This window comes from Choloepus didactylus, chromosome 1 (genome assembly GCF_015220235.1).
Source record: "Choloepus didactylus isolate mChoDid1 chromosome 1, mChoDid1.pri, whole genome shotgun sequence".
In the NCBI taxonomy this organism is placed as follows: Eukaryota; Metazoa; Chordata; class Mammalia; order Pilosa; family Megalonychidae; genus Choloepus; species Choloepus didactylus.
The window spans coordinates 239158360-239176003 of NC_051307.1; the positions used below are offsets into that span (position 1 = coordinate 239158360).

A 17644-nucleotide genomic window follows, 5' to 3' on the forward strand; every position below is an offset into this window, starting at 1 on the left:
TTCTTCCTTGTTCATTTTATATAAATTGCCTGTCCACTGAAATCCTGACATTTAGGCAGACACCAATTTGAGATATTAAGGTAGCAATGTTAAGTAGAAGTATGACAAAGAAGTATGATAAAGACGAAGTATATCAAAAAAAGAGAGACCAGTATAAAGTTAGGCATTAAAGTACAGATGTTTAAGAGGGGGGGGGGAGTCTTCAAAAAGGCCCTATGAGTAACTGCTAACCATCTATCTGAGAAGGATTTAATATCCAGAATATATAAAGAACTGTCACAATTCAAAAACAAAGACAAAAAGAATGGAAAATGGTATACAAATGGCCAGTAAGGACATGGAAAGATGCACAACATCATTAGTCATCAGGGGAATGCAAATCAAAACTATAGTGAGATACCACTTCATGCCCACTAGGATGGCTATTAGTGAAAAAAAAAAAAAGAAAAAAAAAGAAAGTAAGTGTTGGCGAGGATGCAGAGAAATTGGAACCCTTGTACATAGTTGATGGGACTGTAAAATGGTGCAGCTGCTGTGGAAAACTGGTGGTTCATCTAAAAGGTAAACATAGAATTACCATATGACCCAGCAATCCCACTTCCAGGCAAGCACCCAAAAGAATTGAAAACAATGACTCAGATAACTGCACATAAATGTTCATAGCAACATTATTTACAATAACCAAAAGTTGGAAACAATCCAAGTGCCCAACAACAGATGAATGGCTATACAAAATGTGGTATATCTATACCATAGAATATTATTCAGCCATAAAAAGGAAGGAAGTTCTGATACATGCTACAATATGCATGAACCTCAAAGACATCACGTTGACTGAAACAAGCCAGACACAAAAGAGAAAATATTCTATGATCTTACTATTATGAAATACAAAAAATAAGCAAATTCATAGAGACATAATATAGATTAGAAGTTAAAAGGGGCTGGAGGGAAGGAGAATGAAGAGTTATTGCTTAATGGGTACAGAGTTTCTGTTTGGGGTGATGAAAAAGTTTTGGTAATAGATGGTGGTAATGGTAAAATAAAACTGTGAATGTAGTGAACACCACTGAATCATACACTTAAAATGGTTCAAATGGAAAATTTTATGTTATGTGTACATATTTTAAGAAAACAATGATACTGATAACAAAATGGCACTTTCAAAACACAAACCAAGTCACAGCTACCCTCTGAGATAACTGCTGTCAATAGTTTGGAAATGCACCAACGGAGGCCATGAGGTGTGAGTGAAGTGAGCATGTTGGCATCCCCCTTCAAGCCAATTCCAAGCCCTCTGCCCTTGACAGCCAGTTAATGCCCAGATGGAAACATGCCCAAATCAAGAAGACCATTTTGTTGGTTTATAATTGGTTTTCAAACATAAATGGTCAGGGGCAACAACAACCCTGACATGAAGGACAGAGACAGGAGCCAACCATGACCCACTTTTGTCCCCCCTCACCCACCACCTCTAACTCTCACAAGTCAGGCTGGTATACCCCAAGACCCTGCGTGACATCGAAGACCTGCGAAATCCATTGGTAACTGAACCAGTGTTGAAGCTCAGGTGATGGAAAAGCCCAGAAGCCAAGGCAGATGTTCAGCCAAATCAAGTGGTTCCAGGAGAAAATGAAAGCTTGTCTGCCAAGACATCTGGTGTCCATTAATCTCCTAAGCAAAGCTCAACAAAACTATCTGCTTGAACAAACCCTCTGGAAGAAAGGAGTTCCCCACCTCTGTCTGCCTTAAGAAGAGAGAACAAGAGACTGGACACTTTGCCTTCAAAGTCCTGTAATTGATTCCTTCCAAACTTGGGGGTCAGCAAAGAGAATGGTCAGGAGGCACCCTTCAAGACTGTCGTCATAGGACTTGATGTTTGCCATTAGGGAAAATAAACTGATATGAATAAGAGCTTATTCAACATCAAGTACATCTGACCCTCAAGGAGATACCGTACAAAGATTGTGGATGCTATTAGAGAAAAGTGATTCCTCAGTGAGTGCAACTGACAAGCAGAGGGAAGAAGGAAACGAACAGAGAATGAGTACCCACCTAAATGTGCTAGGCATTTTCAGATATATTTATTTCATTTAATCTGTACAACAAATCTATGTATTAAGTATTATTTGCATTTTACAAATGCATGGTTGGAATTCAAACCCAAGTCTTCTAACTTCTTTCGCTAGATCACTGTGTCACAATTAAGCCACTTTCTTTGGTTTGGAAGATGGGCAGGAGGGATGGGGGAAGGGTTATAACAAAAGCTATTTGTGAGGATATAACAAAAGATTATGCATGGATGGGATATGTTGCCTTTGATGCTATTGAAAATGACCAGACTGAGGCCTGAAATGTATCCATGGAAACAGCTACGGGGATAGCGACAGTCAAATTAGTTCTCCCTTGAGGCAGTTGGACTGGGGAACTCTTAGAGACTCTTCCTTGATGAAGAGAAAAACTGGTGTCAGCTCCCATTTCATCTCCACAGCCTCTGCCTTCCCAGTGCCCACATCTAGGCCACTTAAAGGCTCAGTCCCCTCTCAATACACCAGCCAATCCAGACAACCAGGCTTTCTGTGAAACCAAGCCTTAATCACCCTCTAAGCCCCCAATCCCAGGGGACTGAACACCAGTCTCTTGGTAGGGGTGGGGGTGAGCAGGGGAGGCCAGGACTACAGCAGGCTACCCCTCTGGTTTTCACTAGCCTGCTCTGCTCTAGCAAAGACCTGCGGCCCTGCCCACGAGCATATTATGTCTGGTAGTGGAGGTTTCACTCTCTGTGCTCATACCTCCCTACTGCCCGTGTCATCCTTGAGTCTCCCTCATAGATTCCTGCTCAGCTCTTTCTACCCACTAGAAGCCTTTTTTCCACCTGAGAGAACCCTGGAGCCGACACCCGGCCTGAGTTTCCACTGAGCCTTTGTGTCTTTGATTTTTGTATCTCACAGCCTAGTCCTCCATTGTTTTTCCTGCCCAGCTCCCATTCCCCACTCCAGCACGATAATCCCTATCTTTGCCCAGTTGCCTGGAGCATTTGGCAGGCCGAAATCTCTCATCCAGAATTCTAGGCATCTCCACCAAAGATCACACCCCTTCTTTGGGGAAGCCCGTCTAGTGATAGTTGATGGGAGGGTATAAAGTTCAGCCACCTTTATTGCCACCTTCAGGGCAATTCTGAAGGGCCATCCCAGCTCAGAGCTCTCTGTGAGATTTCCTGAGGCTTTTGTTGTTAATGCATCCCAATTCAGCTTCTTTTTCCCTCTGTCCAGTTCTGCCTTCTTCCCTTCTACACAGTTGTTGATCCTGACAGCAATCCCCAATAAGCTTGTTGCACAGAAGTCTTGGACTCAGGGATTGTTTTCCCAGAGAACCCAACCTGTGACAATCCCCAACCTCATAAAGGCTATCCTCATTAAACTTGAGGGCAGTAATATCCCATGCCACCCCAGCTATGCACCTGCAACTACAGCTTGTCCTTATACCAGAATACACTCTCCCAAAATGGGGAGAATCACCTTGTGCACTGAACTTGGATTACACTGCTAACTCTGCCGCATACTTGCTGGGCATCTTGGGGAATTAACCTCTCTGACCCAGTTTTCTATCTATAAATTAACGCCTGAACACTTGGGGCCACTATCTTTGCAGCTTTTAGCATTTTAAATCACCTTATTCATTCAACAAATATTCAATGAGAACTGACCGCATGTTTCCATCCCTCAGATGTCACTTTCTCTGCAAAGCCTTCCCCCACCCCCAAAGCTGGAATAGATAACTTTTTCTGTCCTCCTACAGCCCCTAACTTTCCTTACTGTAGTTCTTACACCTTGAACTGTAATTACCTGGTTTCTTTGTCTTTCCCCTGCATTGGACCATGAGTTCCACTGAGGGCAGGGAATGTATTTATTCAACTGTGTGTCCCCCGTGCCTAGCTTAGAGTCTGGCACATCTAAGGGTTCAAAAAATATTTGTAAACTAACGAATTAAGCAAGTACTTCTGGAAAAACAAATATATAATAATGTGTTAAAGTAAAATAAATTTTATTACATAAAATAATATCTTGTGTTCACATAGCCTTTTGCATTGTGCAAATTGCTTTCACACCAGGCTCTCACTTGATGCTCATTAACAACCCTGCAGGGTAGACAAGGCAGTAAGCCTTAGGATGAAGAATGCAGAGACCAGGGAGTGCCTAAACAACTTACTCCATGATGGATCCACATTTCCTGACTGCTAAGTCAGTATCTGCCCTCCCCACAAAACACAAGGCGGATGCAGATTTCACATACAACAGTTTAGCACCCTTAGGCAGGGCTTGCCTTCACCACCATCCCCAGCCCATTCATGGAATCTGTGATTTCCTTCATTCAGGGACCATCATTCTAGCAACGAATGAAGAAAGCCATGAGAATCCATCCTGGAAACTATTTAGATCCCAGGTCAGAATATCACATATAAAAAATCCCCAGGAGCAGGGTCCTGTTAAACTCCCAGGAAAGCTAGAGAAGACAGGGACAGGAATGTCTAAGGGTGGACACCTCAGGGCCTCCTTGTCTTACAGCTCCCAGCAAGGCAAAAGCCTGGGGAAGCTATGGGGTTTACAGAAGTAGAGAGCAGGGAGGGAAACCTAAAGATCAGCTAGGCCATGTCTCCAGGCCTCCTATACCCAGTCCCCTTACCCTTGCTCTTCTCCCGAACTAGATGTGCCTCTGCAGAGGAAATCCAGCTTCTCCAGCTTCAGATCTGAACTTATCTCTATTTCTGTGTGAACTTATCTCTATTTCTGTGTTGAACACTTGCTGTCTCAGCTCCCTGAATACCCTACCGGTAGGGAGATAAAATGGGGGAAGAAGGAGGGGCGTGCACACAAAAGCTCTCTCCCAGCTGCAAAACAAAAATTCTTTTCTTCTCTTCTATACCCAAACACAGTACAAAGTGGATCTCAAATCTCCCTAGGTTCTTTTTTTTTTTAAATCTTAAATGAAAGCATGATTTTTTTTTTTCCCTAAAGAAACTGTGATAATACAATTAGCAATACACAGAGGCCCAAGCTGGGAAACCACTGGCTCTCCCCACCCCCAGCCCCAGCCTCTATAGCAGTTAGCCTTTGAAATGAAGAAATCTATTGTCGCTGGGGAGGATGGAGCTAAATCACAGATCCCAGCAGACTGGATATGCTGAAACCCTTTGTGGAGTGAGCCTGTGGCTGCATGTTAATAACTGGATATATTCATATTCGCAACAGCATCACAGGGACCTATTCTCCCAGCTTGTTTAAGCTTCCATGGACCATAAACATTGATCACCATTTAAATTGCAACATCTGTAGTGATGTGAATCATTTGGTCACCTGGAGCTCTGGGAGACCATCTCCTTTCAGATCCCGCAACCAAGGGAGGAGCTCCCAGAAAAATGCCAATTGTGATCTGAAAATCTGTTATCAACTCTAGAGCAATGCTATCCAATAGAAATATAAAGCAAACAACCTACGTAATTTTAAACTTTCAAGTAGCCACATTAAAAAAAATAAAAATAAAGAAGGGAAATTAATACTAATATCTCTTATTGAACCCAAAGTATCCAAAATAATAGTATATCAGCATACAGTCAATATAAAATTTGTTAATGAGATATTTTACTTTCTTTTTTGAAGACTATGTCTTCAAAATCTGGGTGTAATTTATACTTACAGCACATCTGAATTCAGACTATTCACATTTCAAGGGCTCAACAGCCACGAGTGGCTGGCCAGTGGCTTCTGTATTAGACGGCAGGGCTCTGAAGTTTGCAGGATATATCTTAATTTGATATTAATTTGATGTATCTTAATTTGAAGTAATCATTAGCACTGCCATTTTGTAGATGAGAAAGTTGAGGCTCAGGCAGGATAAATGAGTTGGACTCACCCAAATCACCCAAATCCCACCTTCTGGTTCTAGGTGCCTATCATTTCCCTGCACTTAAGGAAACCAGGATAATAACTACTACAGCGAAGCACAGGTGCTACACTAAACTCTACGTGCAGTATCACATTTCATTCCCACAGCAATCCTATGACGTCCAAAGTATATTCTGTTATTATCCCCATTTTACTGATGAGGAAACCAAGGTTTAAACCAGTGAAGCAAATAGTTGAAGGTCCCACAGCTAGTGAGTGATGGAGCCAGGATTTGAACTAGGGGGTCTGATTCCCAAGCCCATGCTCTTAAATATGATGGCCTCCTTGAAGCCTCTCTGATTGTCCTCAGATAGAAATAGAAATAATCCAGGGAAGGAAATGTTACAATCGATTCTCAGCACAAAAGTCACAAAACCCCTTTTAAACCATAAACCTAACTGTACTACTCCCCTTCTCAAAACCAAGCTGAAATAAAAACCAGTATCTTGATCTGGCTGCCCAAGGCCCTGCATGATTATGGTCCCTTATGCTTCTCCCACTTCATCTTCTTCTTCTCCCCCTTGGTTCACTGTACTCCTGCCATACCAGCCTCCTTTATCTTCCTTAAACCTTCCAAGAACACCCAGGGCCTTGGCATATGCTGTTCCTTTCCTCTTTATCCCCTCTCTCTAAACAAGCAAGCCCTTCCCCTCTCTCATCCCAGCACCCTCCATCCCCCTATTCTCTTCATTTTTCTTCAGAGCCCCTAACATTACTTGACATGTACTTATTTGAGAGTTTCATTACTGCCTGCTCTCCCCACTAAAAGATAACTCCATGAAAGCAGGAACTTTGTTTTGTTCACTGCTGGATCTCTAGCACCTAAAATAGTACCTGCCACAAAGCAGATGCTCGATAAGTGTCTATAGAATGAATGACTGGATGGATGGATTCGCTGAGCACTTCAGTTAATCCTCACACAGGGTAAGCAGCCATCCTGGTTTGCCAGGGACTGAGGTGGTCCTGGGACATGAGGCTTTCTGTGCTGAAACTGGGACAGTCCGAGGCAAACCAAGGTAAGGTGATCACCCTTATCCTCGTAGCACCCTTTTAAGTCAGGTACTATCATTCCCCACTTTACAGAGGAAGCAATTCACATCCACAGATTAAGGAAGAGCTCTAACCAAATGAACTTGGAGGTCCCTTCCAGCAATCCAATCTTATAACCCATGGTTTTCATAGCTTAAATTCACACACTTAGAGGGTGGCAGTATGAAAAATGAAAGTTGTGCTTTGGGTATAACCAGACTTGGTTTGAACCCATAGAATCAGACATTCTATGTCTCACAGCCTGGGTCCTCACAAAAGGAAACTGTGTGATGGAGATCACCATGCAGGAAGATTTTTAGCATGCGCTCTTAGTTTCAAAGTCTGTGGAAGGGAGGAGAAAGCAGCAGGATTGGGCAGTGGGAGAAACTGAGCTACAATGCAGTCTCAGTGAAGGCCTCAGCAGAGCGGTCCCGGGTTGGGGTGAGGGGGCCGGACCTTTATACCTCCATGTCCAGCAGTCACTGGATGCAATCTACCCTGGGGAGGGGGCATGATCTTGGCCCAGGCAGATCTTGAAGAGGGCTGCGAGCTGAGGTCTGTCCGCCAGCAGCACTCCCTGCACCAGGAGATCAGTCCTTCAATCCTGAACAGGGATCAAGCCCATCATACCATGTAACACACATAGTAAGTGCTCAATAAATGCTATTGTTGCTGTTTTTATTTTAGGACATAATTCAGAACTGGGTCTATCTCACTGTAAAGGCTGTGCTCCCTCTTCCCTGCCTCCCACTTGTATATCTCATGTCTCCACTTTTACTTTAGTTTGAATCATATCTGAATGTATCCCATCTCCCTACACAGATAGCAAGCCCCTTGAGAGCAGGCCCTGGAACTAAGTCATCTCGGTGTCTCCTCCCACAGGTGTCCTTGGGCATCCTAGGCTTCCTGGATAATTCATGAATGAGAAAATGTATCTCCAAGATCCCCAAGATTTTTATGGATTTTGAATATGTCCTTTCTATGAATCAATATCCCCAGTCCTATTCAGTTTAGCCTACCCACCTAGTATCCCCCAGAGTCAAAACACCCCAGGGAGAGAAAAATTCACCTAGAAACCATGTGACTTCAGAGTGGGGACTCAAAGCCCCTCTCTTCTGCCACTACCCCAGATCTCCCACCACTGGACCAAGATCCAGTTGTCAGCCGCCAATTAATTTCAGCCCTGTAGCAAAACAGAAAACCCAGAAAGATCATAAGGACTTGTTTACTTTTCCTGCCCCTCCCCTTCCTGACCCTGCTGCTAACTCATGCCTTTTCTCTTCATTACAAGAAAAGAGAAGAGCTTTGGGCAGGGCAGGGTTGAACCGATTGGAAATGACAGATCTTGCCAGTTATGCTCAAGTCAGTAGCCTTCTCACTATTCCATACCAACTTCCTGAGGATCTTCGTACCTTTAAAAAGCCCTCTTGAAATATCCCCTTGGTGACCAGTGCTAGATCAGTTCATTCAATGCTTTAGGAGGCTGGAGGGAATCCTAATTAAGCACAGGTTCTGGAGTCAGGCAAACCTGAGTTTGAATCCCAGCTCTGACCCCTAACCTTTGTATGACTTGAACAAGTTATTTAGGATCTCTGTGTCTAGTTTCATGGAGAAACAACTGTACCTACCTCCAGGAGCTAGGGCAAGTATTAAGTGGAATGAATGGTAAATAGTATGCATTCAATAAATGTTTGCTATTATTATGATTGCTAACAAGGAGCTGGGAGGCAAAAGACACCCAGATTCAGTTCTCAGGTTCTGCACTGATACATGAAGGCTGTGCTTATATGACATCAGAATAACTAAATAAATGGTCGAAAAAAAATCTGATAATCCTCCAGATGTTTGGTAGATGGGGAACATAAAACATTCCTCAGCTTTCTCTCCCATCAATATTTTACCTTCCTCATCTCCTTCTAGGGATATTATAAATATCTAAGTGACACTTGTAAAATGTTCACAGATTTTTTTTTTCCTGGAAGATATAATTACTTAAAAATGTAAAACATCTGTATAGCACAAACTACCATAGAGGGCTTTTTAAAAAGCCAATTTCCTAAACAAAGAGTGTTTTCAAAGCCATATGAAAAGCTGATAATCGAAAATTAAGAAAGGACATACAAATGGACAACAATCTCTTCAATAAAGAAAGAAATGCCTTTTAAAATGACAGTCAGACATTTTTCATTTATGAGATTAGAAAAGATTAAAATATTGACCACGTCCCGCAATGACAAGTATATGGGAAAAAAGTCACTCTCATGCCTGGTTGGGGGATGGAGCTTATAAATTGGAACAGTCTCCCTTGGAAGACAACTTAACACTAGCTACTGAAATTTCAAATGTTCACATTTGTTGACTCAGAAACCTTAACCCAGATGCTCAAATCTGTATGTACAAGGATGACCAAAATGGCATTATTTATATCACCAAAATATTGAAAACCAAATAAACGGCCACCAACAGGGTTAAACACATTATGGTATAGTCATAAAACGAAACTCTATACAGGCATTCAAAAAGAATGAAACATATGACCACACAAAGACTCATATGCAAATGTTCACAGCAGCATTATTCTTTATAACCAAAAACTAGAAACAACCCAAATGCCATCAACTTGTAAACAGATAAATAAAATGTGGTATATCCTAAAATGGAAAACTATTCAGCAATAAAAAAGATTGAAGTACTGGTACATGCTACAGCATGGATGAACCTTGAAAACATTATGCTCAGTAAAAGAAGCCAGATGCAAAAGACCACATATTTTATGATTCTACTTTTGGCAAAATGTCCAGAAAAAGCAAATCTACAGAGGCAGAAAACAGATTAGTGGCTCCCTGGTGTTGGGAGTGAAAATAGGGAGTGATTGCAAATAGGCACAAGGAATCTCAGGGGTGATGGAAATGTTATAAAATTGGAATATAGTGAAAGTTGCACAACTCTGAAAATTTACTAAAAATCAATGAATTCTACACTTTACAATGGGTAAATATTATGGCACATACATTATGCTTCAATAAAACTGTTAAATTAAAAAATAAAATGGAATAGATTAGTAAATTCTTGTACATAAAGAATTACAATAATTTGTAAGTTAATAAAAAAAATTCTGGAGGAATATATACCAAACTGGTAACAGTGATGTTCTCTCCAAGAGACAGGTTTATGAGAACCTTTCACTTTCTTTACAGCACATTTCTGATATATCTGATTTATTTTTAATTAGGTGGTTTTGTTTTGTTTTGTTTTGTTATGCTATGTTTTAACATTTTCCTAACACAATTTTGCGGGAACATCGGCACTACTTTCATAATCTTAAAAAAAAAAGTGGATTTTTTTAAAACTGTAAATAAAGGGTGGTTGTTTAAAATTAACTATTTTGTTGATACTGCCTCATCCCAGTTAAAGATACCTATACATCTGGTCCCAAGATGTATGTAATCTCTAGATCTCCTGGCTCCACCACAACTTGGAAAAAAAATCTGCTAACTACCCAGCTCTGTCTTTCCCTTATTTCAAGCTCCCGAAATGAACTGACTATGATGAATTATGTTCTCCGGCCACCTTAAAGCTGGGGAGAATGAGTGTGCTGGAGTGGTATAGTGACACCATGGTTTATGAAATGAGTTCTTCTGAGTTTGGTTGGCAAAAAAAAAATGGTTCCTCAAAGGCTGATCAAATAATGTGATTATTCAGTTCAGCAGCAGAACATGCGAAGGGCCTCAGGACCCCGCCGAGGTAGACAGGAAAGGCCTGACTGATAGGCCAACCCACCTCCCTGTCTTGACTTTCATGAGCTCAAACTCTGGCAGCTCAACACACTGAGGATCTCAGGTAGCATATTCTTAACTTTTTATTGAAGTTAAATAACATACAGAAAAGTGTGAATATTTTAAAAGCATTTTTATAAAGCCTCTAAAGATATGGTTCAAAGACAAATCTCACTCTTTTCCCATGGAAACCACAGCACTGCCTTTTTTCTTGCTTCCCATAATCAGAAGTGAATGAAGGAGCTAAACTAATAACAGTCCGTAAACCACACTGGTCTCATCTCCCTCAAAGGCTGAACTAAGGTGTATGTGCATGTTGTGGGTGGTGGTCACTGTTTCCCAACCCCAAGAGATGCTCCAAAATCAGACGCCAACATCTCATGGCTCAGAGGACAGTGGCTGAGATCAGCTCAGGCTTCCCCAGAAAGCTCTCCAGTTACCATGAAGAAAGAAAGGTGGCATGACCTCCACTAGACTATAAACTCTGTGAGGGCAGGAAGCATGTCCATCTGTTCATCAATGTAAGCCCAGTGCAGTGCCTGGCACACAGTAGACGCTCAACTAATATTTGTTAAAATAAACGTCAAATGAACAAAATAGAGAAGGTTAAAACAGACCCTGGAAACCAAGCCACAAAGCAGAAACCCCAAGGGTTTGGGAAGGACTACTGCTAGCCCATATGGTGCTTCTGTGCAAATTAGAAAAAGGCACCCCTTTCACCCTGCTGATGCTGCTCCATGCCAGGGCAAATGGTAAGTGAAACCTGAACTGAATTTAGGGTCCCACTTACCCTCTCAGCCAGGTGCCCTTGAGTAGGGGGATCCTACACAGCCTTATGGGTGGCCCTGCATTGGGCCCAATGATCCTTGTGCCCAATGAAAATACAAATTGAGTAGACTAGTCTCTGCTGGCTTCTGGACAGATGCCCAGATTGTCCACAGAAAAGGCTGAACTGAAGTGAAAACCAAAGGCCTGGAAAGATCTTCATATAGTCAGTCTGTTGGTTGGTTAATTATAGGAACATGCAGTCCCAAACCCTGCAGCATTCTGAGAAGAAAATGCAGAATTTCCCCCTGTTCCCTTCCTCAGCTCCTTCCATACTCCTAAGAGAAAGCAAACCAGGTGGGCAAAAGGAAAAGGTAGATCATCCTAACTTTACACCAGAAGACTATCATTTTCATATAAAAATAGTTACAAGCTCCATACCCAAATACACCAAGGATGATTTTATCTATGCCATTTCTGGCATGCAGGCATCATCCCCTGCCTGGACTGCTGCAATAGCTCCTAACTGGTCTCCCTGCTTCCCCTCGATTACCAACAATCTATTCTCCAAGCTCCAGGAAGAGGGATCTTTCTAAAGCAGAAAATAGATCATGTAACTGCTCTGCTTAAAATCTCCAACTGCACACAGAATAAAATATGGGGTCTTAACGTGGCCCACAAGGCCCTCTATAAAATGTTCCAGAAATCTCTCCCACCTCTTCTTGTGACATTCTGTTCCTCCTTCACTCATTTCTGCCGCATCTACTTTCTTGGCGGTTCCGTTTTATTTTTTCTTTTCTTTTCTTTTTTTTTTTATTCTCCAAGCTTCTTGTCCCCTCAGGGCCTTTGCACTTGCTGCTTCCTCAGGCCTGGATGCTCTTCCCCAGCTTTTCACATGACATTCAGAAGTCAACATAGAGAGGCTCTTCCTGATCTTTTATCAGGACCCTCCCCCAATTCATTCTCTATTTGTTACTCTGTTTTAGTTTCTTTGTAATGGTTACCATTATCTGAATTTATCTTGTTTATTAGTTAACTTCTTTATTACCAGTCTTCCTGCCTTCTATCAATTCCACACACACACACACACACATACCAGAATGTAAACTCATTTCTTACTCTAACCTTGGTAACTAGACCACAGCAGAAGTTTAATAAATATTTACTGAAGAAATGAAAATAACGATCAGTGTAGGGTCCTTAAAAGTTTGCAAAGGGTATTCACATTCATTGCCTCATTTAAACTTAAAAGCAGACCTGTGGGACAGATAACATAACTCCCATTTTACAGTTGAGGAAACAGAAGCTCAGAGAGGTCAAGTGCTTGTCAAAGGTCACACAGCAAAAAAGGAAGCTTCTTTTGGACTCAAACCCAGGTTTTCTACCTCCAAGTCCAGCATTTTCCCCTCCATAACATCAAATTGTGTTCTACATACACTGAGAAAAAACTTTGCAACTCTAGACTAGGAACAAAGAAGTCAATTGCAAGACTGAGTTAAGCTCCAAGCCAGAAGAATATATGAGGCTACGAAACCCTTTTGGAAATCATCAAAATAAACAATTATGTAAAATGAGCTCCCTCTAAAATCTATGGATGGTGAAGTTGCAAGGTGTCCAAAAGTCATATCTCAATTATGACCTATGCTTACAGAATTCCCTGATCAAATGAATGGCAGGGAACTTAGGAATGGAGAAATATGAAAAGAGATGAAAAAGGCTGTATCTCCATCTAAGAGTTGCAGAAAAAAAACTATGACTAATAAGGAAAATTCATTGTAGGAAACTAACCACACGCTGAAGGAGGATCAAATTTCCCACCCTTCAGACCAGCAAGTTAAAGGCATAAAAACCAAGGTTTTAAAACTCTCTTCACAGTCCTGGTTCAAAGAAAATGAGAATAAAATATCCCTGGGTGGATAACCTGAAGTGGCCTTCAGGGAAGGGGAACTAGGTGGATAGGAGGGAAAACTGTCTTTTGAATATTATACTGTGTGTCTATAGTAAATATTCAAAACTTGAAATAAATTTAAACAAACAAAACAAAGAGAACAAGAAGGTTTAGGAAGCAATTTCAGCAGGTCAACTCTTCCAACCCTCTGCCTCCCTATCAGATTTCATCTTTTCCAACCCAAACAAAGATAAGTAGCCAGGCCTGGAATATTCCACCTTCTTCATAACATGACATGTAGGAAGTTCTTCCTTCATTCTCGCTCAAATTTAAGCCATTTTCCCTTTCAATCATGCAGCCAGAGAGCTGAAAAGGACCGTCTTCTCCAAACATCTTCTCATTTTGCAGATGAGGCCCAGAAAAGGGAAGAGATTTTCTTAAGATCCCCCATCTGGTTAGCAAAGTTGGAGCTTGAAAGCAGACTCCTCCCTCCCAGAGTTGTCCTCCACCACCCCCCTGGGCTCCGTCTCTACTCCATGCTGAGTAGACCCTAAGACCAAATGCTAATGTGCACATTTTAGGAGTATTCTTCTCTTTTCCATACTAAATCTATTTACTTTCTCAGACCATTCCAAAATGCTCGGTGATGGTTATCACCTGGAGTAAGAACCATCCCCTTAAGAGGAATATGAAGATTATAGGGGTATGTTTGACTGTCACAATGATGAGAGAGCACTCCCAGCATTTAGAGAGCAGGGGTCAGGAATGCTAATATCTACAATGCATGGGACAGTCCCATACAGTGAAGAATTGCCCATCTCTCCAAAATGCCCCATGGGCCTCCCACCCCCACCATCTCTGCATCACTTGCTTCTGTGAATCCTCTCCCACCTTCCTCCCATCCTCGAGGTTGACAAAACTGAATTCTATAGAATATATGCCCTGATAAACGCTCGCTGAATGTTATCAGAAATAACTACAATTATGAGCAGTGTTTGAATGAACCTTTCCAGTTAAACACTGTCACAAACAACAAGTCTTACGGCAATCCTATGAAGAGGATACAACTGTTCCTATTTAATAGATGAAGAAACTGAGGCACCAGTTGGCTAAGTCACTTGCCCAAGTCATGGTCAAAAAGTGACAAGATGAATAATGCTCATCGGATGGCCCTTCCAAATCCAAAACCCTTTCTCCTTAAATTACATCCCAGACCTAAGACCTAAATGAAAACAGTGCTTTTAAAATAAACTGGGCTTTCCAACCTGGTCCAGGCAGAATGGCTCCTGCAAATAAGAGTGGAGAGAAGGGCTGTTCTGCCAACAATGAAGTTGTGACCAGGGAGGACGCATCAACATTCACAAAGTGCACCCATGGAAGGGGCTTCAGGGAGCATGGGCCTTGAGCACTCAAACAGACCCAGAAATGCGCCATGAAGGAGTTGGGAGGGCCAGCTGTGCACACTGACACCAAGCCCCACAAAGCCATATGGGCCAAAGGAATAAGGAATGTCCCACACCATGCCCATGGACGGTTGTCCAGAAAGCATAATGAGTATGAAGATTCACCAACAAAGCTCTCTACACTGGTTACCTGTGTACCTGTCACCACTTTCAAAAACCTACAGACAGTCAATGTGGATGAAAACTAACAGCTGATTATCCAATAAAATTATAAAATAACTAAATAAATTGGGCTGAGGGAGATTTAAAATAGTAATAAAAGTCACCCATCACCGTCCTGGCCTATAACTGGTGTGTTGTGATGCCAGGTTATGTCTTTAAGTCTCACAGGAGGCACATCAAGTGCTGATGGGCCTCACGTTGGACAAGGCTATGGCTGCCAGACTTCAGGCTTCAGAGTCCAGTGAAATGTCCTCTCCAAAACATGGGTGGCCAACATTCCAAGAGCATTAGGGGGAAAAAATACCCCAATTGTTTAGGAAAAGATAATGCCCCCCCCCCGCCATACCCCCCCACACACACACACACACCAAGAAGGAAGAACATAATTTAGAATAAAGGATGGGCCTTTAATACATACAGTTAGCTTTATGGGGAAATCCCTGCATTGTTCTTATATTTTTTCATGAGGCTGCAGAGTGGAGGAAACTTCATCACAGACTGACAGTCGTCCAGGGAGTGCTGGGGCAATCTTCAAGACAGACAACCCATGCATAACAAAGCAAGACCTGTGGCCTTTTGGCATTGCAGTGAGGGGGCTACCTGTTCCTCCTCACAGCCCCCCAGACTTGCTGAGGCTAAGCTCCCAAGAGAGTCACAGAGGTGGGGAAGGGACAGGAGGGGAAGATGACTGTGACGGCAGAAAAGAGGCAGTGGGCAGTCCCCAGCCTAAGTAGAATGTTCGTTCTACAATGAGCTGCATGCCAGCAGTCTTTACCCACGTGAGAAGGGAGGAGAGGAAAAAGGCTGCTGGCCTGGTAGGGGCAAGAGGAGATGTTGCCAGAATGGGTCAGGCTGGCTCTCCTGCCCTAAGGGCTTCTGCGCACCTCCCCCTCAGAATCAGGGGATTTGCTAGAGCAGTCTCTGAGCCTCAGGTTTACAAACACAGATGAAAATCCAACACAACCCTGAAGCTCCATTAACAGGATCAAGGGATATATTGTTAATCCCCCTGGCCTCCATATTGGTCAGAACACATCTGAAAGACAGTGCTTAACGTGGGCGCCAGAGTCTAAGTAGGCATTGATAAATTGGAGGATTTATCAGCAGACCACAGACCCAAAACTGATCCTCCTCCATTTGGGAAGATTTCCCAGAAAACACTGCTTTAGACGGCAGGAGCATGGAGAGACCCCAGCCCAGCCAGCCGATGGGTCAAGCTCACCCTAAAAATAAATTAGGTGGAAGATATGGCAACTCAACTGCTTTCAAAATGCAGATAAGCTGAAGTGTGGCAGGAAAAAGAGACTAGAGGGTGAGAGAACAAGTCACTTAAGCATGAGAATGCTCAGCAGAGAAAACAAGTACACTATACCTATAGCACTACTCCCCACCCCCAAGTCCATGGCAGATGTGATACTCTTCCCTACTGATCCTGGAATACAGCCTCAGAACCCAGCAGCCACTACCAATCCATTACAGTTGGCTCGTCAGCTATAAGCTATTTCCCATCCCTGATTTATGAGGCTGTCTCCAGATAATGGAAGGGCTACCATAAGTCAGCCAGCTTTAGGATGTTTCAAAGGATGTCTTGCAGTCTTCAAGGAAGACCTTTCTAGCAAACCTTTCCAACAGGATATTCTGATGTATGAAGTAGTCAGTCCCTTGCTACTGGAAGTTCTCATCCGAAGCTTCATGGCTGTCAGGGATTCCTGCATTGGGTAGGCAGTAGGGCAAGTTCTATGATTCTAAGTAGGACCCGAGATCCAGATATAACATCCATGCACTGAGCATCTAATGTGCAGCAGGGACAAGCACACATTATCACAGTGGCTCTTATTACCTACATTTTACAGATGAAGACACTAAAGCTCAGAAGGATTAAGTAACTTCATGCAGTTAGGAAGTGGGAGATCAAGAACCCAAATCCAGATCTCTGGCTTCAAGTCCCACGTGTTTTCCACCCGCCTCTATGAGAGGCTGGAAACATCTAGATGAGGCCTCCTCTGAAGCCAACTTGTCCTCAGATGTTGCCTAAGCTAGCTGCTTTTTCCTCCCTAAAGATGCTGCCCAGATTGTTATACATCTGCTACTGTAAAAGTTTTCAAGTCCAGCACAACGCTCCCTTGCTGCTGGACAGCAGGCATCTCGTTTGATCATTACATCCCTAAACAAGAGTTCTCTCTGCAAAGGGGCACAGATGGAATCCTTGACATTGGGTTTAGTTTCCTTGTCCTGAAATCCCAGACACTTCATTACTTCAGTTTGAGGCATTTAAGGCTTCTGTCTTGTACTCCCACGCCTCTCAAGTCCTGCCTTCTACCACCCCTCCAGCAACAGGATATGCCTTGCTCCCTAGTGCCTAAGTCTTGTTCCTAAATCATCCAACCCCATGGTCAGGGCCTTTTTTTTGCACTGCTTGCCTGCACTTTGGAATGTCCCCATCTCAGACACCGCATACTTCATTTGCTTGTACAGCCATCTTACACTTCCTCTTTCACATTTGGAGCTGGGTGCCTTTGCACAGCACTTTCCTTCCCATCCTTTTACAGTTAAACAGACTAGGTGGACTAGGTCTTAAGCTGGGCTTCTGGGTTCCTGAATGTATTTCTGACTGCTCTC

General features: G+C 42.7%; 1 protein-coding gene and 1 pseudogene across 8 annotated transcripts in view; one reads left to right on the forward strand and one right to left on the reverse strand.

Annotated features, from left to right (window-relative positions):
- The window catches only part of SRGAP3 (SLIT-ROBO Rho GTPase activating protein 3), a 355578-nt gene that overhangs the window by 215291 nt on the left and 122643 nt on the right, over window positions 1–17644 (reverse strand). The gene's annotated exons all lie outside the window — the stretch shown is intronic.
- LOC119507803 lies at window positions 14680–15051 on the forward strand (annotated as a pseudogene).